Here is a 24,520-nt window from a genome sequence, read left to right as displayed (position 1 = left end):
CTGTATTGTCCATATTATCAGAATCAAGAAGAATATGATTTGTTTCAAGAAAATTTTAGCTAGAAAAACTTACAATATGCAAATAATTTAAATTAAAATTTTTAACAAATAATGCTAGTGAAAATTTGTACTTGACTAGATTTTTTTAGTAGCTGTGATGACCAGAATCTTTCCTCAGAACTCTGAGTTTGAATAAGATTATCAACTTCCAGCAGATGGATGCTTCCTGCTCAGACAAGCTTCTCCAACGATATTAGTCAGGTTTCTTCAGAGAAACAGAATCATTAGGGTATATAGAGATGTATTTAAGATGAGATTTCTTATAAGAATTCACTTATACTATTATGGAGGCCAAGAAGTCCCACAATCTGCCATCTGCGAATTGGAGACTCAGGAAAGCTGAGAGTGTAGTTCCAGTTGGAGTCCAAAGGCCTGAGAACCAGGGGCTCCTGTGTCCCAGCTCAGGAAGAAGGAGAGAATTTGCCTGTCCTTGGTCTTTTTTTTTTGTTCCATCTGGGTCCCCAACTGATTGGATGATATCTGCCACATTTAGTCAGTCTACTGAATCGAATGCTAATCTCTTCCAGAAACACACAGACACACCCAGAAATAATGTTTTACCAGCTATCTAACCATCTCTTAGCCCAGTCAAGTTGACACATAAAATTAACCATCGTACTAACCCAATAACCTCAGGGTCCATTAGCTAAGAATGTTTTCCATATGTGAAAAGAAAATTGAAGTTGTCTCCCTCTTCCTCCCTTCCTTCCTTCCTCCCTCTCTCCCTTCCTTCCTTCCCCCTCTCCCTCTTACTTTTTTTTAGTCTTTTTTTACTTTTCATATCTCATTCTGTTCACCTATAAAATAAAAATGGACTCACCAGCCTGGTATAAATCAATATAATTACAACCAAGAAATTGGCATTGAATTAAATTGAATGAGAATTTGGGTCTAAAGTAAATATGAGGGTAGACATTAAAGAAAATTTATAAACTCTCTCCTTTACTCTAATATTTTTTTAAATAAATAAATAAATAAATTTATTTATTTATTTATTTATTTATTTATTTATTGTCTGCGTTGGGTCTTCATGTCGTGCACGGGCTTTCTCTAGTTGCGGCGAGCGGGGGCTACTCTTCGTTGTGGAGCTCAGGCTTCTCACTGCAGTGGCTTCTCTTTGTTGCAGAGCACAGGCTCTAGGCACATGGGCTTCAGTAGTTGTGGCACGTGGGCTTCAGTAGTTGTGGCATGCAGGCTCAATAGTTGTGGCTCATGGGCTCTAGGTCGCAGGCTCAGTAGTTGTGGCACACAGGCTTTGTTGCTCCATGGCATGTGGGATCTTCCCGGACCAGGGCTCAAACCCTTGTTCCCTGTTTTGGCAGGTGGATTCTTAAACACTGCGCCACAAGGCAAGTCCCTACTCTAATATTGTGGTAGGTAGAATACTGCTCTCCACGCAAGCCCCAATGATATCTAAATCCTAATCCCTGGAACCTATGAGTATGTTACGTTATACAGAAAAGGGGAATTAAGGTTGTAGGTAGAATTAAGTTTGTTAATCTTATGATTCTATGTTAAGGAGATTATCCTGCATTATCCGGGTGGACCCAGTATAATCACAAGGGTCTTTAAAAGTAGAAAAGGGAGACTGAAGAGGAGGTCAGAGTAAAGTGATGTAGAAAAGACTCAACATGCCATTGCTGGCTTTGAAGATGGAGGGAGAGGACTATGAGTCACAGAATGTTGGAAGTCTTTAGAAGCTGGAAAAGGAAAGGAAACTGATTCTTCCCTAGAGCCTACAGAGGGGAATTTAGCCCAGCTCACACCTTGATTTTAGCCCATTGAGACCTGCATTGAACTTTTAACCTACAGAACTGTACGATACTACATTTTTATTGTTTTAAGCCACTAAGTTTATGGTAATTTTCAGGAGCAATAGAAAACAAATATACTTTCTTTTCTATAATAATTTCTCTTTGTTATTAAGTTCTGCTGAGGAAGAATTTGTAAAGGAGTACATTTGCCCTAATGTTTGACTTCATAAAAGGAAGGATTGGCTGGAATGAGTCAAAACTGATGTTTTCTGTTGTTCTTAAAGCTGATGTGTTTGCAGAATGAAAGCTTTTATTGTTGTTCTGCAGCATTTTACATCGTATTTGCAAGAGCTACTGTTGACGCTCATTGGTTTCTTTCTTAGCCTGGGTGACCCTGGAGAGCAGAACTTGAGAAAAGAACTTGCATTCAGGTAGTTTATTTGGGAAGTGATGCCAGGATTAGCAAGTGGAAGCACTTGTCCCTTGGCTCCTGTCTCCTATCAGTTGAGGGTTGCCTTGTTAACTCCTCTGTATTAGGCCTGTGCAAGCATCCACGTCCAGTAAATGCCTGTGGGTATCCCACTCCTTTAGAATCAGACAAACACCATAGCAAGCCAAAGACATGCCTGAGGCAAGATGTGGTCAGTATTGGAACTCTTCACCCTTTTGCTACAGTTGCAAATGGAATCAGAAGTAAGACCAAGAGAAAGTGAGGCAGGGCACAAGAATACAGTCCACCCCTTGCTTACACCACATATTAAGACCAATTTGTCACTGAATCTTCAAACTGCTGGCAGCTGCAATCACTCCCCCAAAGGAGCTTAATACATTGGGTTAGTGTAACAAGTTACAATCCCTTCTGCTGCAACTGGGCCTGAGGTCATAATTGGTATTCATCATCTAACTACTTCAATGCCGATTCTGGATTTCCCTCACCATTGCCCAGCACTTCAGTTCCTCCAGATTGCTTTCTGGGTGGTGTGCCAGTATCTCCATTCTTGAGGGATCTGAGCCCTTTATTTCCTTGTCCTCGTTGGGCTGTGATTGCTACAACTGGCTGTTTACCAATATCACCTTGCATGGAAGTACCCACAGACACCCAGTGACTCCCCTGTATTCCAGACATATTCTCTTTGCCCCCATTGTGTAGCAAGAAACCCTACTGCTAAAGATAATCATATTCAATTACCCTCCTCCCCCTACCAGTACAGTAACTCCTTTCTTTGTCTGCTGGGTCACTGGCATGAGGAACCCAAAGTTTCATAGCTTCCAGTTTAATGGGACTCTTACTGTTTCCCTTAGTGGAAGCAGTACTCCCCTAGGTACCAGGGCCTCTAATCCTGTAAAGCCTAAAGACATGGGGACAGGAAACACACATCGTATAAGTAAACAACTGTTAATGATGGTGAGAGGGACACATCCTACTTTTACCCCTTGGTGTCTAGACCTGTTTATTCTAGTTATTGGGGGGCACGTCACAGCTGTTTGTCCGCTTTGTTTTGTTGGGCAATGTCCCAAATCCACTGAGGTCTTTGTCTTGAGTTAGCACCTTAGTTGAGCCTTTAGTAAATAATTCCATTGTCCTAGTAGGCTGGCTGCTTCCAGGTGATGGACTATGTGGTAGAAGTAATAGATCCCTTGGTCATGCGTTGATTTTTGCATACCCTTTCCTGTAAAATAGGTCCCTTGGTTTTAAGTGATATGCGGGAATCCCATGACAGTACATTGAGCCTTCTATATGCCCATGAATGGTGATGCTGGCAGAGACATGGCGGATAGGGAAATCAAAGCCATTTGTGAGTAAGTATCAACTACAGTGATGTTGAATCACTGCCTGCTCCAGGGTGGAAGGGGTCTGATGTAATCATTCTGCCACCAAATGTCTGGCTGATCTCAAGCTTTTCTTATTTATCATGGACTTTGTATCAGGTTGTTAACACTTTGGCAGGTTGGGTGTTCAGTAGCAGCGGCTAGATCTGCCTTGGTGAGTGGGAGTCCATACCATTGAGCTGATGCATAGCCTCTAGTCCTGCCACCATGGTGACTCCATTCTTGGCCCCATTGTGCAGGCATAGGGGTGGTAGAGGAGCGAAGCTGGCTGACATCCACAGGATGAATCATCCTTGTTGTTGAGTGTCTCCCCTGACTTGGATGCTCTCTGGTGGGCAGTAGAATATCTGTGCCTACTTTGTACCTGCTCCAGTGGGTCCATTATATTCTTCTTCCAACTCTTGTTTTCTCTTTGATCTTTCAAACTTGTTCCTTCCAGGCCCTGACCAACCAGCCAGGCTAGTTGCCAATAATCAGGAGTCCATGCATGTTCTTCTCAAGCTACTTCTTCCTTCATATAAGGTAAAAAAAAAATCAAATGTACTGCTCCCAGCTCTGTCCATTGGAAGGACTGTCCCTCACAACTGACATTTAGAGCCATCCCCCAAGTAGGACTACAGTGCAGCAACAGCCCATTTTAAGTTTGTACTAATGTATTGTGATGACCCAGCTGTGAACTAGGCCCAAGATTTTTCCTCCTGCGTCAGCTGGCTTTAGGAATACTTCCCATCCCTTCAGCAAGATGTTAGGCGTGAATTGAGGGTTAGGCATTGGTACACCAGAAGTAAGTGGTGTAAGAGTCAGAAGTCCTGTTCGTGTAGCTTTTTGTATCCTCTGACTTTGCTTGGTCCTGATTTTGTACCATTTCTATAGTACGATGGATGGCTGCTGCACATGTCTGACCTTATACTTTGGTAGATCTGAAAATACCAATTCAAGATGGGTTGCAACATTCACACAGCCATTTGGTCAGGCATTTAGTTTCTACTAGGGCTTAGTAGCAGCCAAGGATTGCCTTGCAAAAAGCATGTAGTTTTTGCCATAGAAGACAGGAGTCTTGCTCCAAAATCTGAAGTCTCTCTACTGTAGCTTTTGAATTGTCATTTTCCAGGGATCCCACACCTGTATTCACTGTGGATCCATGTATTCATCATGGATACCCCATGTGCCATTGAATCTGTTGGGCTGTATAGTCTGGAGGGTAGAGCAGCTTGCAGCACAGACTGGATCTGCTGCTGAGCCTTCTTTCTACTTTGGGCTCCATCAGAAATGTCAGCCTTTCAAATTGTCCAACAACTAAATCAGAGTGGTAGTCCTACGAGCAGTATATGCTGCCACCAAAATTCAAAATGGGTCACTAAACACTGTTTTTTCTTTCGTGGTAGGGGATGCAAGATGCAACAGTTGTCCTTTTTTTTTTGAAATGGGATATCCTGACATGCCCCGGATTATTGAACTCCTAAATACTTTATTAAATATGATAAAGCAAGTATAGTAGGATGTTAATTTTATAATAGAATCTAGATGTTGGATAGTCAGAGGTTTGCTGTAAAATTATTTCAGGTTTTCTATATGTTTGAAAATTTTCATAATGAAACTTTGGAAAAACATTTTTTATTTATCCTAAAAAATTTATTGATGTGTCAGTCCCCTGAATCTTTATAAAAGGGTTTATCTCCTACCCTGTGGTATGCATGTTTCTAATTAGGACATCCAGAGTACTTGCCACTACCAGCTCACCAGTCCAATTAATATCACCTCATTAAGAAAGTGAACTAGTGTGTTGTATGGAATATCAAGATGATCAAAGTTATTCTGGACTATATTGTAACAGAGAAGAGGAAGATTAACATGTAGCCCTATGACAAGACTGTAAATGTGGACTGCTGTTCTTTCCATATGAGTGTGAGCTGCTTGTGATCAAACTTTTGCATGTTTGGTATTTTAAGCATTTGTAATTTGTTTAAGAGAATTTGGCTTATTAGAATAAATACCAGGCTTATGATTCAAATTTTAAATATAGAATTGAATAATTGGTTTAGATAAGATTTTTAAGTTAAAAATTTAATTTATGACATTTACGTGACTTAAGTACTTGGGAAGGGTTATTGAGTCAAAAATTATACTGAAAAGTGAAATTTAATATATCAAATTTACAGTTAATAATATTATAAGGTATTTAATTAAGTCTGTAAATGGGACCAAATACTAATCTAAGGATTTTTTCAATGTTTGCTGAAATGTGTTAGGCTTATACGTTTTGTGCAGTAAACGTAAAAGCTTAAGGAAGTTTTGTTTTTGTAGCCATAGTGAATTGAATATTAATTTTTAAACCAAAGTAAACTACAAAATAGTATTATCTGTCCACAAAAGTTAAACCCTCAAGTGCATAAAAAAGCTCATATTTAGCAATGTTCATCCTTTGGGTAGAAAATTCTAGTATATGAGATACCCACCTATTAATAGGCTGTTTTTCAGACATATTGAAATTGTGAAGATATCTGCATATGTTCAATTAAAAGAGCCAAATTGGATTTTAGACATCACCTGATTATTCTCTCCTGGTCTTTTGATGTCTTGACAATTTCCTGGGTGATGATGTCTTTCCCAAGTAACAAGTAGCCATGATGAATATGTCAACTTTTGTAAGTTAGCCTTTATAACGCTCATGGGCAAGACATTACACCTCTTGTTTTCTCTCTCCTCAGAAGCAGCTGAACAGACTGAGTTTAAAGTTTATCTGAATAAGGAACAAAGCCTGGAGAGCTTTAGGCTGAAGGGATGTGTTCAAAACCTTGGGAACTAGTGAAGATGAGGGATTACAATAAAAGTCTGTATGTAACCTTAACTACAGTGTTAACTAAGAAAATCATTATAGCAGCATAGGTTGGTGTGTTTATAGCTACTTTTCTTTAACAAAAGATTAGAAAAGAAAGGAGAAAGGGAAGTGGATGAGACATTCCTGTGATCATGCAGCCTAAAACAGTAGACTTCAAAGCTTCCGAAGTAACCATTCTTTTAATCCACTGCTTAATTCCCCCTAAGTACCAACTGGCAAGGTAGATCAGAACAGCTTAAATATTTGTTAGGATTCCTGGTAGGAAACTTTAAATAGATGCAATGACCATTGACGTAAATGGAGGTAAAGATTTTATTTTTCCTATTATTTTTAGTGAAAAAAATCTTTATTTTGAAGAGTTAACAAAAATTCTTAAGAATCCTGATCATTTGTTACTTGGTTTCGTGGGGTTTGCAAATTTCATCTATTTATTTATTTACTCGTTTTTTTCGTTCAGCTAATATTTGCAGGCCCCATTGTGTGCAGGATTCTGCCTGGAGTTTCAGGGGCAGAATGAGGTTAGTGGCCCTAAAAGCCATTAGAAGCAGCTGGTATTCAGTTGGCCTATCCCTTCTTCAGCTCCTCTCAGCTACAGCCTTGGTCTAACTTGCTTCCTTAGCCCTTCTTATAGAGGACAGGGAGGATTTAGGAGCTTAGTCTTGCTGACTTGGTATGAGACGTGAGGCTGGCCCCACAGGATTCTTTTGCCCCCATTACATGGACTGAGCTATGCAATAAGCATGGGTTTCTCTTCCTGTTGGAGTCCTTCACTGGCCTGAGCCCCTAGCTGGGGACTGTTGCTCTGCTCAGTGCTTTCCAGCATCTTCCCCAAGGGTCTCATCTCACTTACTTTAGCCCCAGATAGTGGATGGAAGGGGTCTAGGAGAGAGGGAAGAAGAGGGCATGCGTCCTGGAATTATGATGCATCCCAGCCCGACTTTAGACAAGCCCACTGCCTGATGGGTCTGTTGCTTCAGCCCACATTCATCGAGCACTCTGTGGATACTATTTTTTGTGAGGGTCTCAGATGGCTCTATCCTATTCTATCCTATCCTACCCTACTCTTCCTATTCTACTCTACCCCACCTATCCTATGCTATCTTACCTTATCTTGTGGAACTGAATATATAAGCCAATATAAAAAGCCAAAATACATATGAGAAAATTGTCAAACATACTAGTAATCAAGTAAATGTAAATTATAACAATAAAATACTGCTTTCAAGCTATCAGATTAGCAAAGATATGAAATAATGCCTAATAACAAGAGAGTCAAATGTAAGCTGCTAACATGTGCTGGCATGATATTTCTGAAGAGCAATTTGGCAGTACATTGCCTTAAAATATGCATACCCTTGACACAACAATGTCCTTCCAGGACTTTATTCTAAGAAGTAATCAAGTATTATATAAAGGGCGTTCACTATAATCGTGTTTATAACATGAAGAAATGTAAGCAACATAAATGTCTAAAAATAAGAGCTTAATGAAATAAATGATAATGTAGTCCTTATAAAGGCTACTGTAGAGTAGTTAATGATATGTATAGGTGTTATGATATATTTTAATTAAAAAAATTTCAAAACATTATGTATCATATCATACCAGTTTAATTCTACATGCATGATATATGAATGGACTAAACACCAGAGAGATATATGCCAAAACATTAATAATGGCTACATAGTACATTTAATCCTTCTCTTTAGTTATTTTTTTAAATTAATTAATTAATTAATTAATTAATTAATTTGGCTGCGCTGGGTCATAGTTGCGACACACAGGATTTTTTTAGTTGTGTCATGTGGGCTCTTAGTTGCGGCATGTGGGCTCTTGGTTGTGGCATGCGGGCTCTTGGTTGTGGCATGCGGGATCTAGTTCCCTGATCAGGGATCAAACCCAGGCCCCCTGCATTGGGAACATGGAGTCTTAACCACTGGACCACCAGGGAAGCCCCTCTTTAGTTATTTTTAAACTCTAAATTTTCCCTACCCCTTTGTAAATAAAAATATCTATATTAAAAATCATTATAAATAGATAAAAAAGAAATTATCCTAGTGATTACCCATGTGATTTAAGACAGAAATTTTGAAATGTTTTGGTCTTAGGACCCCTTTATACACTCTTAAAAATTATTGAGACATCGAAAGAACTTTTATTTATGTGGATTTTATATATCTATATTTACTAAATTAGAAATTTAAACTAAGAAATTTATAAAAGATCTATGTATTAATTTATTTAAAATAACAATAATAAACTCATTGAATGCTAACATATTTTTATGAAAAATTAGTATATTTTTTCCAAAACAAAAACATATAGTGAGAAGAGCTGCATTGTTCTACATTTTTGCAAAAATCTTTAATGTCTGGTCTCACAGAAGATAGCTGGATTTTCACATCTACTTTTGCATTTAATCTATCGTGGTATTACATGCCGCATAACCTCTGGAAAACTCCACTGTACACTCATGAAAGAATGAGAGTAAAAAGGCAAATCATGTATTTATTACCATTATGAAAATAATATTTGTGTAATAATCATTTTCACCTTGTGAACCATCTAAGAGTGTTTCAGAACCTTCTGGTATCCCCCAGACCATACTTTAAGAATGGCTGATTTAACTTATTGCAACTAGGTGGTATGAAGAGATTAATCATAACAAAAAGGTAATAATTTTGAGTACATGTTGTATGTCAAGAACTATGCTGAGAGTTTTAGTATATGATTTTGTTTAATCCTTACTACAACTAAATATAAGAGCTAAGTTGCCATCGATACTTCCATGTCGTAGGCTAAGAAGCTGAGGCAAAAAGAGGTCAAGCAACTTGATTATACTCTCCAAGGCATTTGTCTCTAGGGCTGGCCCTCTTGACCACTACCTACAGATGGTGCCTCTATGTTCTCATCTCATACCATCCTACAAAAAGATGGCCACATGCTGGATAACTGTAATGTTACCTCACCACTGGGCTCTACCATATCTGTATGGGCATGTAGGTGTGCTTATTTATCTAAAGAACCCAATCTTACATGCCATGGAATATGAAAAGGCAAAATTCAGAGGATGTTGGAAAACATTCTTTTAGGATTTAGTGTATTATGTCATGTTTCAGATCGTAGGGTCAACCTCAGATGCAAGCACAGCAGTCTCTCTCCCCTTGGCCTCTCTGCTTTCTCCCTAGGATCCTGGTTGTGGGGATCCTGGCCCTGCTCTTTGTATCAGGCTAAGCCAAGAGAGCTGTTTGCCCTGGAGTATTCATGCTGGAGGGCAGAAGTGAGCTATTGAGATTATCAGAGTTGAGCACTCCTGAGAGACGCAAATCTCTCTCCTGCTAATATTGAGCCACTTTCCTAGCAACTGCAATGCATCAAGCCTAATGTATTCTGGAAGCAAAATTTACTCTTAAGTTAACAAAGTTCAAAAGATAATTTATTTTAATGTTTGAAATGAGTTTTGCAAGCAATAATTTTATCTGTCATTTGTATTTCCAAGAAACTTACTTTTAGACCATCTTTTAAAAATATGCAGTGATTGCTTGCTTTTATGACCATGAGTATATGGAAGGGTGGAGACACATCTGCCAAAACTTTTCTGTGTGGATAGTAAAACACTGGTTTAGACCTCTCTCTTCTCCTCCTCCACCTCTAGCTTTTGTCACCTTGAAATAGCTTCTAGTTTTAGTCTAGTTTTAGTCACCTTGAAATATTCCGTTAACAAGTAATTCTCTGTTCCCCTCTAAAGCCGGTATTAGGCTACAATGTATTAGGTTTTCTGTTAGGATATTAACTTTTGAACTTTAGGAAGCATACTTCTATCCTTTTCTCTCTCTCTTGCCCACACATACGCACTTTAGGGGGGCAAGGAGAATGTTTTATTCATTTCTGTAATGCTCACGCCTAGCAGTGCCTGGCACGTAGTACTATATTCAATAAAAACATGTTGAATTGGCCTTAATAGAGATAATTCTTAAAATTACTTTTTTCCCCTTCTTTTCTTCTTTCCTTCTTTCCTTCCTTTCCTCATACAATGAACACTTATTGAATTGTCTTATGAGCCAGACACCATGCTAGAGAAGTACCAAGTTACATATTTTTTCATGCCTGACTTCAAGAGGCCCACAGTGAGCAAAGCTGTGCAATTGAAAAGGTAGGTACTGTTCCTACCTTTTGGGTTTTCAAAGTAATTTGGGAAGATTAAATCAAGATAGTATCCTAAGCGTACACCTTTCTTGCGGCCAAAAATGCAGAAAAATGACAGAAACAGTATTTGAGAGTGAAAAATCAGTAACTGCGCTGTAAAAAGAGTGCTAATAGCAAACCAGAAATCTTGAGGAAATCCTAACTATTAAAACAAATAAACCCACAAACAAAAAACCAAACCAATTACATAAGATCAGATCATAGGAGATATTTGGCAGAAAATATGGCCCAAAACTTGCACAAAAGAGTACTTATCCCAGGTAGGAACAATGCTGGGGAAAGCCAAGCTCAGAGTCAGTTGTTAAGGAGAAGGGAAGGTCCCCAGGCACACCTCAGGGTGTGTAATTGGCAGCCCCTGCTGCTGCTGCACAGCAGTCCCTCCCCCTCCTCTCTCCCACCTGTGCAGATTGTGGGCAGGAGCTGAGCCTGGCCACAGGCTAAAGTGAGAGGGCTCTGGAGCCAGAAGGGGCAGGGTATTGCCCCAAGCAGTTATTCCTCTTTCCCCAGGAAGGCTAGGGAGTCTCCACACCCAGAAAACAGAATACCAGTAGGCCCTATCTTTCCCCCATAATCACTGAGGCTGGGTTAGAGTAAACACAGCAAGCAGGTGTACAGGGATTTTCAAAAAGATCAGCCCCCATTCTTGGAGTAATAGAACGAACAGAAGAAGAATTTAAAATAAGTAAAATTAATATCAGAGAATTCCAAGAGATTATTGCATCCATAAAAAATAAACAGCTAGAGATTTTGGAGATTAAATATTTGTCACAAAAGACTAAAATCCTCAATATATGGAGAGTTAATATAAATCAATAAAAACCCAACAATACAATAGGAAAATGGGCAAGAATAAGAGGATATAAATGGTTCTTAAATATTTGACAATATACTCCACCCCACTCATGGTAAGAAAAATGGAAACTAAAAATACAATTAGATAACATTTTTGCCTGTAAATTAGTAAAGTTTGAATGCTTTGCTAACACATTGATTTGGTGAAAGTGTGAGAAGATAACTCCCCCTACATTGCTGGTGAAAGTAATATCAGTCCAGTCTGTATGAAGAGCAGTTAAGACAGTTAGGCAACACATGTCAAGTTATAAAATGCCCTTGACTCCAGGAAGTTGGCTTACAGATATGCATGTACACAAATGAAATTCTACTTGTGTGTATGTAAAGATATCAATTGCAGATTTTTTTTGATTAGCACAATATTGGAAACAATCAAAATATCTACCAGTAGGAAACTGGTTAAATGAATTATAGCAATCCATACAAGGAAGAACCATGTATTTAAAAGAGAGTATGATTCTACATTTGGGAATTTATCCTACAAATATTCTTGCATATAAGTGATGTACTTGCACAGATAGACTTGCAAAGTGAATGAAATAATATATGAAAGAGGCTATTTATTGAAGCATTTCTTGTGATTGCCAAGAGTTAGAATTAAACCAAATGTCCATTAATAGACTGATTAAGTAAAGTATGGTACATGCAAATGATGAAGTACCATTCCATTGTAAAAATTAATGTAGAAACTCTATGGGTAAGATCCTGAAAGTTCTCTTCAGATAAATTGTTAAGTGAAAAGGCAAGTATATGTTATGCTATCTTTTGTGAATAAGGAGGAGGAAAATACATGCATTTGTATTGTACTTATACAGAAAAACTCTGGAACTTTGCAAGAAAATAGAAATAGGGGTTCCTGGTTTGGTGCTGGAAACTGGGCAAAAGGGGAATAAGAGCTAGAGAGTTTACACTGTATATCTTAGTTTTAAAAAATGAGTGATTAATATATCGCTTCTTCAATGAATATATTATCTCTTTAATTTTTTTAAAAAGAAAATCTAGAAAAATTGGTGGAAAAATGAAATGGCTCCATATGTATTTATATTAAAAGATATAAAAAATATATTTCTAAGTAAAACAAAGGCAAACTAAATAAACATAACACAAAAGCAGAATAACATATGGAGTATGATACTACTGTGTTTTAATAAAAAGCCTGACTCCAAGGCTGCATACACACAAACTGTCTCTGGGAGGATACACAAGAAATTAGGACCAGCTGTTGTCTCTGGGGAACTGAACTGGAAGGCTAGCGGACAGGGATGTAAGAGAGATTTATATTTGATGGTAACCCTTTTTGTACTTTCTGATTTTTTTTTCCTATGTGTGTGTATCACCAATTAAAAAAATAAAATACTTTTAAAAAATTGATATTACAATCAAAAACTCAATAGATGAGATGAATAGCATCAGGAAAGTATGTTAAGGGATCTCATTTCTAATTAAATCTTCTCACTGGTAGAAAATATACCTTCAATATATGTGTTGGAAATCTAAGGGTAACAACTGGAAAAATTGAAATGGAATGCATAACCTTCAAGCCATATAGGAAAATCAATAGAATGATTCTTTCTATTCCCAATTTAGTACAATAATTCTATTCTATCCTTAATCAACAGAACAAAAGGAGAATATGATGAAAAATACAATCAATGACAAAGTAAACAGAAAATTTAAGTTATGATGGCAAGAAGAAATTCTAGTATATAAGTAATCACAATAAATGTATTTCTACTGCTAAAAGACTGTCAGCTTGGGTTAAAAAAAACCCCAACTATATTTGATTTATAAGAGATATCCAAAACAAATTACTTAGGTAAATTTAAAATCAAGGGCAAGAAATACATACCAGGTTAATGCTAACTAAAATAAAGTTTAAGTATTATTAAATTAACATAAGACAAAATAGAGTCCAAGAAAAAAGCATCAAAAGGGATAAAGAAGGGTATTTCACATTGAGGAAAGGAAAAATCAACAATAATATACAACAGTCATGAACATTATGTATCTAACAACATAGCTTTGAAGTATATAAATCAAAAACAGTTAAAAGTACAAAGGAAAATGATCAAGCTGCAATCACAGTGGGAGAGACAACTCCCTGGAAAATAACAGAACAATTCGACAAAAACAAGAAAGGAGCTAGAGTTGTAAATAACATTATTAATATGTTTAATATTTAACCTTACATCCAAAAAACAGTGAATATACTGTCTTGTCAAACACATATAGCACAGAAAATTAACCATGTATTATTAGTCTGTAAAGAAGATCTCAGCTAATTGCAGAAAGCTGAAATCAGACAGACCGTATTCCCTGAGCACAAAGCAATAAAGTGAGAAACTATTAAGAATAGGAAAAAAAAAAAAAAAAGAAGCACAACTATCCACTTAGAACATACAAACTATTCTTCAAAGTCAATTTAAAAAATAGCAAAAAAATCTGACATTTCACTGGGATTGCAGGGTCGACTTCACTGGACTGGTACACTGTGAAGCCAAGGCGGTGGAAGCTTGTTGGAGACAGCTGTGGTTTCAGGGAGTATTAGCAAACTTAAACCTTCCTGTGGCCGTACACATTTACTCCAGTAAGGCTAAGTTGTGGGTAATGTCAGAGAGTAGGGCACTGAGAACTTGGAGCAGTTGCAGCCAAACACATATTGAAATTAAATTGTCGAAATAATGAAAATGGTTTAGAGAATGATTACAGAGATACAAATATGTCTCTATTTACATTTGGAGGAATAAAAAATTAAAATCTTAGCCTTATTCTTATATGTCCCCCTCCCCAAAGATAGGGAGAAGCACACACCCATTTTAGGAAATAATTTGAATGAAAGAAAAGTCTCTAGGTAGATAATGGCAACTTAACTATGATATCTTTTCCCTGATAAATGGCACTACCACATAACTGGAATATTCTTCAGAAATGCTAGAACAGGGACTCAGCAAAACAGTTCAACATTGCTTAATGAGAAAGCTGTAGATGAGTGGCAGACCTGGACATGTGAGCAAAAAGTTCACCAGTGGCTAGCACATCTTTTGGAATCTTGGATCTGGAGGAATCCTTGTAAATAATTGTCCAGCATCATCACCATCATGCCCAGTTTTGCAGTGAGATAACCAGAATTTGGGTTTTCTCTTTCCCAGACAGTAACAGTATTTCTTCTACATTTCCCATTCCTGCTTAATGTGTCCTTCAATTTTTTTTTTATTCTGAACCATAACAGCCTAATGAGTCAATGATCTGTTAATTAAAATACTCTTGAGAAGTTTTACTGCTTAGTGGTATAAACCTTTAAAGTAAATCAGAAAATAATGTCACTATCTCTCAGAAAATGTGTACTCTATAAACCCTGGAAATCAGGAAGACTGTATAATTGGCACCTTTCCCGAGTTCAGCCAGTCAGAGCCAATTAAGGGGATTCACCAACGTTAATTTTTCAAGCAGTAAAGAACCTCATGATGTGAAAATGCATATGGCAAGCTACAGCAAAGAAAGCAGCTTTTTACTCAGTCTGATACTGCCCCAGGGTTGGGACGTGACACTTGTAATCTTCCTTACTTATCTGATTACAAAGATTGATAAAGAAGACAGGAACATCTTTTAACTGCAGGGAAAATTTCAGCTCTTCAAGGAGGGAGCTAGTAACGTAATAGTTGTGAATGGACGACATATACAAGGTTTGTTGTTTTTGTTGTTATTTAGTGTTTTCTGTCATTCCCTTCTCCCCAGGGCAACCCTGCTGCATCAGAGTGAATGGAGATGCATATAGAAGAAGGTGTTTTTCAACCTTCCATATATTTTAGTCTTGCAATGATATTAATTATAAGAAATTATCCTCTGTGATTTTATCACCTGCTGTTTTCCTATTAGACATACTGGAGGTACATATAAATATATATGGCTTAATATTAGTTAGTGACTCTTGCTGGAGATGATATCCAAAACCTGCATCTGTTTTTTTCAGTTACTTCTTTGACCTCATCCTCTACCGCTCTGCTCTCTGCTCAGTCTGCTGCAGCCGCATAGGCCTCCCTGGTGTGTCTCTGGGCCTTTGTGCTTGTGGTGTTGAACACGCGTTCCCTAGATACCCACATGGCTCGCTCCCTCAATACTTTCTCCTTTCAGCTCAGATCTCATCAGCAAGGTCTGCTCTTACACCCTTTATGTAGTAGCATCCTTAATTCTTCTTATAACCTCTGCCCCCTTGCAAACTCTGTTCTATATAACCTATTAACTTTTTTCATAGTACTGTTACCAAAACATATATTTATTTGTTTTTGCTTATTGTCTGTCTTCTTTCCCTAGAATGAAGCTTCGTGGGGCCATGGATTTTGCTTTGTTCTTGCAGTGGATCCTCAGTAAACATTTGCTGAATGAATGATAAAATGATTGAACAGATGAGTTATTGCACATAAAGAGGATTTCAAAATTACTTCCTTCTTTACTTCAGACTGAGACAGGACTCACTAACACATTTCCAGAACAGAATGCAAATACTTTCACGTTCAGCATCTCTTTCTATTATTTGCTTTTACATCTTTTCTATTACATTTTAGAGTCTTTGGGAGTTGGTGACCCTGTTGTATTTATTTCTATATCATTTCCTTCCATCCTCCACTCATTCTCTCAGCACTGGGTAGCACACAGTGGGCTCTCATACTTCCATTAAGCAGAACAAACGGACACAACCAGCATAGCTTTTGTTGTTGTCTGATCTAGTCAGGGAGTGTCACAGGACTGTGATATTAAATTTGAGATGGTAATGCTATATATACCATACATATTTTCAAGTATTAAAAAAATCTGTTGAGTAGTTCGGGGTGTTTCTCTTCTTGCTCATAGAAATATCTAAATACATTTCATTTCCCAACTCCTGCTCCTCAGCCTCAGGCACTGTAAAGCTAGAGCTTCTGAGTCTTCTGCAAAAGAAAAGTTTCTGAATTATGTCAGCATTGAAAAGTTGGTGGGATCTGTGTTTAGCTTTCTTTAAAAAGCAATTCTGAGAGGCAACATTTCTTTGATGAGCCATTATGAGCCACCCTTTCTCAAGTGAGATTCTCTGAAGAAGTGTTTAAATGTTAGCCTCATTTTTGTAAACGTATGCACAGTAGCTCTTTCATAGAACGAGAAGCATTTTCCTGGATCAAAGATTTGCTTGAAAATCATTCTTTTATTAATGGTGAAGTGTCTATTTTGTTACAGTGAAATTCTAAGAACTCACTATAGAAATTAATAGATACATTTAAAAAAACCCAAATGCATTGTGCTTCCTATGTAAAAATGATGCTTTGGACCTTGCATCAATGTCTTTGGCACTTTGAGCTGTTTTCTCAACAATGCTGTTGAAGCCACCTGTGAAAGATGGCTGCCTGGGGCTGGGATATAGGTGCTGGTCTTCCTAAAGAGTAGATGTATGTTTGAATTTAATTGCTAAAAGCTGGATGCATGCCTGGGAGACATTCAGGAAAACTGCTTCTTGTTAGTATGGAATGGATTAGAAATCAGCACGTCTGGGTTTTCCATCCAACTCTTGCCACTTTCTAGTTATGCCTGTCATTTATTCTTTCTGGATTTCATCTCTACAGAAGAAGTGTTTAAAAAATTCCAAGATCCTAAATAGTTAGACATCTAAGTGTTTTTGGGTTTCAGACTCCCCAAAGCAACTTTATCAATCATATCCATAAATTTCCAACTTTCAATATGCCCTAACCAGAAGATTAAATGATAGTTTTGTAAGGATGAAAGTAATTACCTTAAGAGTATGCATAGGGTGTCCCATAATATATGTCAGTTTACTGAAAGCGACTATGTGTTTGACTTGTTTGCTTTTACTCTAAAGAATGGCTGTAATAACCTGTTGGATCATGCAGCAAAGAGCAGCTGTAACAGGAGCCTCTTCCTGTTGACAGAAGGTCAGTGTGGCTGTTCTTGCTGTGCTGACTGACATCTCTGTTCTGAGTAATAATTAGGTATCTTTATACCTTTGCTTGCTTCATCAGAAGCATTCATTATTGACTGAGGCAGAAGTGGAGGCCACACCTGAAGGATGGGGACATGCTTCCAGGGACATTATCGGACTATCAACAATTTTGCCATCTGTTCCTCATCATTTACAACAGTTCTCATCTGTTTGTTTGTTTGTTTTTAAAGGGGAATGAGCAACTCAAGGACCACATTATTTTTTCAGAGCCTTGGATTTTTATTTTCTGAGGCCGTCTTAGACTGCCCTTGTACAAAGTCTGTGAGTGAATTCAACTTTTCAGAAAGGCAAAATGCAGTTTGGGGTCTATTTCATGTCTTAAATCACTTGGCTCAATTTATCTCCCTGCCCCAACATGTCAACATCTATACAGTTATTTTTGTAAACTTACCCTTATAAAAGTACATAATGAAACTGATACCATAATGTCTCATCAGTAAATCTCTAAGGTGGCGATAAGGACCTTTAATGATCCACTAAACATGCCAGGTACCAGATGAATCCAGGAACGTGATACCTAACTGTACTCAGTTACCCAGGACAGAAACCTGGCTATCATCCTTGACACATTCCTCTCCTGTACTCCCCACAACCCAATAATCCGCAAGTCCTGTTGGCGTGTCCTCCTGCACATGCATTGAAGTGACTCTTATCATCTCTATGTCAATTATTATAGTCATCATTTGGGTCTTAACCCCTACTCTCATAGTCTCAGTGCCCTTTCAGTTAATCTTCCAAATTAAATTAAAAACTAAACTTTCTAGAGTGCAAAACAGTTTCTGTCATTGCACTATTTAAAGTCTCTACGTAGATTGTGATCGCCATCAGAGAATAGTTCCTGGCACATAATAGGTGCTCAGTACACACCTGTTAAATGAAAAAAAGAATCCTTTAAGAGAAAGCCCAGGATTCTTAGCATGACCAATAAAACTACCACTTCTGTACTATGTATTCCACCTATGGTATACAAGGGGGTTTTTAGGTCGTTCACTAACAAATATATTTACTTTAGTGGTTATGTATTTTTTATGAGTTGCTATCTGTTATTGACAAAGGTTGCTGATTTTCCATTTATAGAGATATTATAAAATGTACTTTTTACATAACATCTTAGGTTATGATAGCAACGTCTCTTAAAGAAAGAATATTAAATAAAGGGCAAAATAGGTGAAATGGGGCCAAGGCCAATACTGAGAAGCCAGCACAGTAATCATAGCCCCTTCCACTGAGTTGTAATTATTTGCTCACATATTTGTCTTCCCTACTAGACCATGAGTTCCCTTTCACAATGTGGCCATGTGGGAAAAGTAAACTATTCTTTGAGTGAATGAAATCAAGAAATTCAATTTGGATAATGCCAGGACAAGAGCCTGGGTTAATGGTAATATTTAGACAAAATGGCAATGTCAATAAAGACAGCGTCTTCAATATCCAACCTTTGAAGTATTTCAGTGGACTATTTAGACATGCTTTTTCGAAACTGGTTCAAAACAAGTTTTTTAGGCAGTATATACACACTACCAAATGGTTTCAGTGGAAAGTGAACAATTCAAATATTTGAATGGTTAGCTTTCACACTATATACCAAACACCCAAATCATAGAAACCATTTAGAAGATTGAATCTTTAGCTTATACCATAGTTTTCCTCTTTTAATCTCTATTTGTGATAAGCATATATGGTTGGTTCTTTTTAACTAAAAATTGTTCTATGAAATAGTAGTTCTAAATTCTACAAAGTAGATTAAAAGTGAAAGCACAAGATGCAGACAAGATGTTTTTCAAAGTGCTTTTGCGTATGGATTTCATTTGCTTTCACTGCTGTTTTTCTCCCTTCTCCAAATTTATATAGACTTGCAGGGTACAAGAGCTCAAGGGATCTTGCTGATAGTCTGACGTTCTCATTTGGTCAGTAAAAACACTGGTGGGAGAGAAGTTAACATGCCTATGCTTGAACTGACCTCCTCCCTTAAGTGGGTAGTCTCTGTTTGCCTTATTAAATGAGCTGAATGAAGACAGGTATATGTAGAGCTCTGAACATTTTTTCCCTTAATGGTCCATTTCTGTAAACAGGTTACTTTCCAGAATTTCTTCAGCATATCACCATGCTATGATGATGGTATGCCACTATAAAACTCTTCTAGTTGCAGAATTTACCAAAAATTAGGTCTTTCTGGCAACTTTACCATAGGCATTGAATCAGTGAATCAGTGAAATAAGAGGCAGAAATTTGCTGTCAAAAGGGGGTCTTACCTACTAGAGAATGGACTTGAGGATACGGGGAGGGGGAAGGGTAAGCTGGGACAGTGAGAGAGTGGCATGGACATATATACACTACCAAATATAAAATAGCTAGTGGGAAGCAGCCTCATAGCACAGGGAGATCAGCTCGGTGCTTTGTGACCACCTAGAGGGGTTGGATAGGGAGGGTGGGAGGGAGGGAGATGCAAGAGGGAAGAGATATGGGGATATATGTATATGTATAGCTGATTCACTTTGCTATAAAGCAGAAACTAACACACCATTGTAAAGCAATTATACTCCAATAAAGATGTTAAAAAAATAAAGGGGAGGGGTCTTAATGGACAACTCCATCAATTTCTGTAAGGTGCTAGGAGGAAACCTAATACAGTTCTTGTTGCATAAATATAAGAATTATTACTTTCTTAAAAGAGTCAAGTGATTTGGAAATACAATTCACTCTCCCATCTGGTAGGAAAACTGTTCTCAGGAATATTTCATGGTTTAGGTTAAGACACTTGTTTCCATAAAGAATTTCAGTTGACATATTTTAAATACAGTATCACTGAAGTGAGTTCAAGGTCCCAGAAGTGTTTTTGAGAAGTGGACAACAGTGTATTTATCTAGAACTCTTCCTAACTGGGTAACTTGGACCATGATGTAGAACTGGGTGTTTTACTGGGGGCCTGTTAAGCAGCTGCTCACGGCTTTCTTGGTTTACTCTGCTTTTCCATCTGTTTTACCTGTTTCTATTTCTGAATAATTTATTTTGCCATCTGCATAAACAGAACACCTGGCTGAAGGCTAACTCTTACACCTAAATAATTTAGAGAATATAACCTCTTTAGTCTTTATTGGATAATGTAATGACTTTCAAGAACAAAGCCCTTAAATAAATAACTCTTAGGTACATTCCTAGTGTTTTAATGATTACACTAACAGTTTAAAAGGTTCATATTAATCTATTTTTTAGATTAAAAATTGCCTCAAATTTTTGTTTTTATTGTTTTCGTTAAGATATCAATGCTAGCAGTTGTTTTGGCTTTTATGTTTCTTGCTGGTGTGTTTTGTATGTCTTCATTTACAAGAATCTTTGTTGTTTGTAGATGATTATGACTTTATTATATCCTAACTAAAAAGCTGCTCAACTTTTGACTGCCTGTGAGAAATAGCAATAAATTCATGTGCTTTTTACAGCTTACTTCAGTAAATGCTTAGTTCTCTATTAGCAGATACGCATGGCATTACATAAGAAACATTTCATCCTGGATGATTTCTGCTTTTGCTGAGGTTATCTTGGTGAAGCAATTATTTTAAGTGTTTTTTCACTGTGAAAGGAAACTCAATTGTGGCACAAATTTATGAACTGAAGGCAGGAGCTCAAGTTGAACTTCTACAGATCAATTTATTAATAAATAATCTTATGAACTCTCAGTCATTCAAATTTCAGTTGACAACAAGAATGAAAGTATTTATATCAAATCTCTACTTAGCTGCTTGCTAGCTGAGTGACCTTAGGTGATCTACCCAACCTTTCTGGGCCTTGGTTTCTTCATCTGTAAAGCAGGGATAATAATACTTATCCTATAGGCTTTTGTTAAAGTGCAGCACGTATAGCATTTAGGTATTCAATAAATGATACCTCTATTTATTATTCAAATTGAATAAATATTTAAGAATGGGTTATTCTGAATATCTTAGGTAAAGAAGATTTAAATAGTTTTTAAAAATTAATAATTTTGACAAAATTCTAAAGTGTTTTACACCATTCCTTTAATTTTTATTCAGAATATACTGAACGTAAGTTTGATTGAAAAAGTATGGTTATCAATGTAAACAATAACTGTACACTATATGCTATTTACTACCTGTATAGAGTAATTCAGCAATATTCACAGGCTAGTTAAGATACAGATTACTGTTTTTTCTACTGTTACTGGCCCTGGATAATTTTCCCTTTTGAGGTTTTAGGTTTACTTTTTTAAATTTTATGTCTTCTCCCTGGCTAACAGCTGTCTTTTCTTGCTGTATCTTATAGGTTTGCCTGTAGCAGTTCCTCTCTCTCATTTTAATTTTCTGCTTATAATCTGTTACAGGTTTGGAACACAAAGTTCTAAGAGATGTGTTTTCTTATGTATATGTTTTAGAAGAATTTTGAGACATTTTGTTATTCATTGCGCAGTGGTTGTCAATTTGTACTAGATAGTTTATTTCTGAATACTCAGAATGTATTGGCTTGCAAATTTACTATTCCACAGAGGCACTAAATTGTTTATTATATAAGGATATGGTTATTATATCAACTAGGAAAGAGACATAGCAAATTCTCATTTAACCAAATTTTAAACACTTTTAATTCAGATAACTAGAATAAGGCTAACAAAATCACAAGTCAAGAAGAAAGTTTAAGTTATGCTTGATACAGTTTTTTTTATTGTATCTGAATTTATAGTATTCATGTTTTTTGAAAAATGTTCATATTCATTGTGGAATTCCTACTATGAGGCAGGCAATGTGTGATGTGATGAAAATACCAAAGGAATAAAAGATGTTTCGTATCTTTAAAAAGGTCAGCCTGGTGATGGCAGGATTGGGAGGAGGGAGGGAGGGCAGAGAGATAAACAAATAAAGTGGAGTATGAACTAGATACAAGTATGTGCATAATATAATTGAGGCCACAAAGGCAAGAATGGTTCATTCTCCATTGTGGGGCCCGAAGAAGGAGGAGCACAGATGTAGAAATAGGCTTCCAGAGGATGTGAGATGTGCCTTAAATAATAATTTACTGTTCTTAAGTCCATCAGCCTGTAAATTGTATGTACAGACTGATGTGGTAAATTTAGAGGTTGAAGTGGTAGCTTAAACCATAGTTCATATAGCAAAAGTAAAAACAAATAATTGCTATGGCTGGAAGGTAGGGTGTGTGTGTTGGGAATGGAGTAGTAGACAGATGAGACCATAAAGGTGGATCTATCATGAAGGACCAATGCTGTGCCTAGAAGTTTTCATTTTATTCTGAAGCAGTGGGAGTCATGAAAGGCTTTAATCAGGCAACTAATATGATCAGATTTTCACTTTCCAAAGATGCTTCTGATGTAGTGTGTGAATGGAATGAAGCAAAAATAGAAGCAGAATGACAGATAATGGAGCTACGGCAATAGTCCAAGAAGGGAATCATGCATCTTGAACTCAGGAAGTGAGAATAGAAGGATGGGTGGATTTGAGAGGTATTTAGGAGGTAGGAATCAACAGGACTTAAGGACTGATTAGATTTAGGAGGGTAAATGGGGATGGAACTTGTGAGGGAACCTCAGAGATGTAAAGAGTTAAGGACAACTCCCAGGTTCATGGCTGGAGTGACTGGGGGGCTGTGATACCTTTGACTGTGATGGAAAATAGAGGAGAACAAACTTTTTTTTTTTTAACATCTTTATTGGAGTGTACTTGCTTTACAATGTTGTGTTAGTTTCTGCTGTATAACAAAGTGAATCAGCTATATGTATACATATATCCCCATATCCCCTCCCTCTTGCGTCTCCCTCCCACCCTCCCTATCCCACCCCTCTAGGCGGTCAAAAAGCACCAAGGTGATCTCCCCATGCAATACAGCTGCTTCCCACTAGCTATCTATTTTATATTTGGTAGTGTATATATGTCAGTGTTACTCTGTCACTTCGTCCCAGCTTACCCTTCCCCCTCCCTGTGTCCTCAAGTCCATTCTCTACATCTACATCTTTATTCCTGTCCTGCCCCTAGGTTCATCAGAACCTTTTTTTTTTTTTTTTTAGATTCCATATATATGTGTTAGCATACGGTATTTATTTTTCTCTTTCTGACTTACTTCACTCTGTATAACAGACTCTATGTCCATCCACTAGAGGAGAACGAACTTTACAATACATTCAGTTTGGGAGATACAGAATTTGAGACACTTGTGGTCTAATTGGTGCCTAATGCAGTATGCAGCTAGTATACCAGTTGGATAAACAGATGTGTATTACATTATGAAAGATCAGTGTTAAAACATATAGCTAACCAATAGCAAGATTCATCTAGTCAGTATTAGAAGCTAATCATACAGTGAAATAGGCAAGGGAAGAATGAGTGGAGATATCATACAGAAGAATTCCAGAGGATTTCTTGTTCAAATAGTTCAACTCCCAAGCCTTTATGGCAGAAGATGGCACTTGAGGTATTTTTTGCTACCCAGATGTGGTTCTGAACTTCTTGAGGCTGCCACAGGAAAAGAATGAAAAGACAAGCGTATATCTTGAAAACAATCAAAGATGTTCTTGTTGGCTCTTTAAAAGAAGAGTCCATGCAGAATATGCGGTAATGCTGATACTGCAGCCCCAGCATGATAGATGTATATCTATATGTATATCCATATCCATATTTATATAGGTATGCATGCATATATAGATATACAGAAATGGGTAGGTGGACATATGTCAAAAAAGCACTATGATGTAGGGATAATTTTCAAAGATATTCACAGTGAAAGTCTCCAGCAGGGTAATATCAGAAAGGGAATAAAAAGTAAAATCCTCATAAAAGGATAAAAATAAAAAAGATTAAGAGTCCAAGTGAAGTCACAGGGATGAACAAGTCAAGGCAGAAAGCAGATTTCCTAATTGAATCTTTCCATGGGCAATCTGAAGTGTTAAAAAGAGTAAGGAAAAAGGAGAAGGAATGGACACATCTGGGTATAATTGATACATAATGCTAGGGTGAAAACTTGGGTTTCTTCCAC

General features: G+C 37.2%; 1 long non-coding RNA gene across 1 annotated transcript; it reads right to left on the bottom strand.

The window, feature by feature from the left end:
• Positions 1-2,325: 2,325 nt before the first annotated feature.
• LOC309660596 lies at positions 2,326-23,307 on the bottom strand. The gene is made up of 2 exons (XR_014263494.1): positions 10,187-23,307; positions 2,326-10,148 (listed from the first exon to the last, which is right to left on the bottom strand). It is a non-coding gene; the product is annotated as an uncharacterized lncRNA (long non-coding RNA).
• Between the last annotated feature and the right edge of the window lie 1,213 nt (positions 23,308-24,520).

Source organism: Balaenoptera physalus (assembly GCF_965194825.1).
Source record: "Balaenoptera physalus genome assembly, chromosome: 4".
NCBI lineage: Eukaryota > Metazoa > Chordata > Mammalia > Artiodactyla > Balaenopteridae > Balaenoptera > Balaenoptera physalus.
Note: the sequence above shows the minus strand (reverse complement) of the source record. Positions and strands in the feature narration are given on the sequence as shown.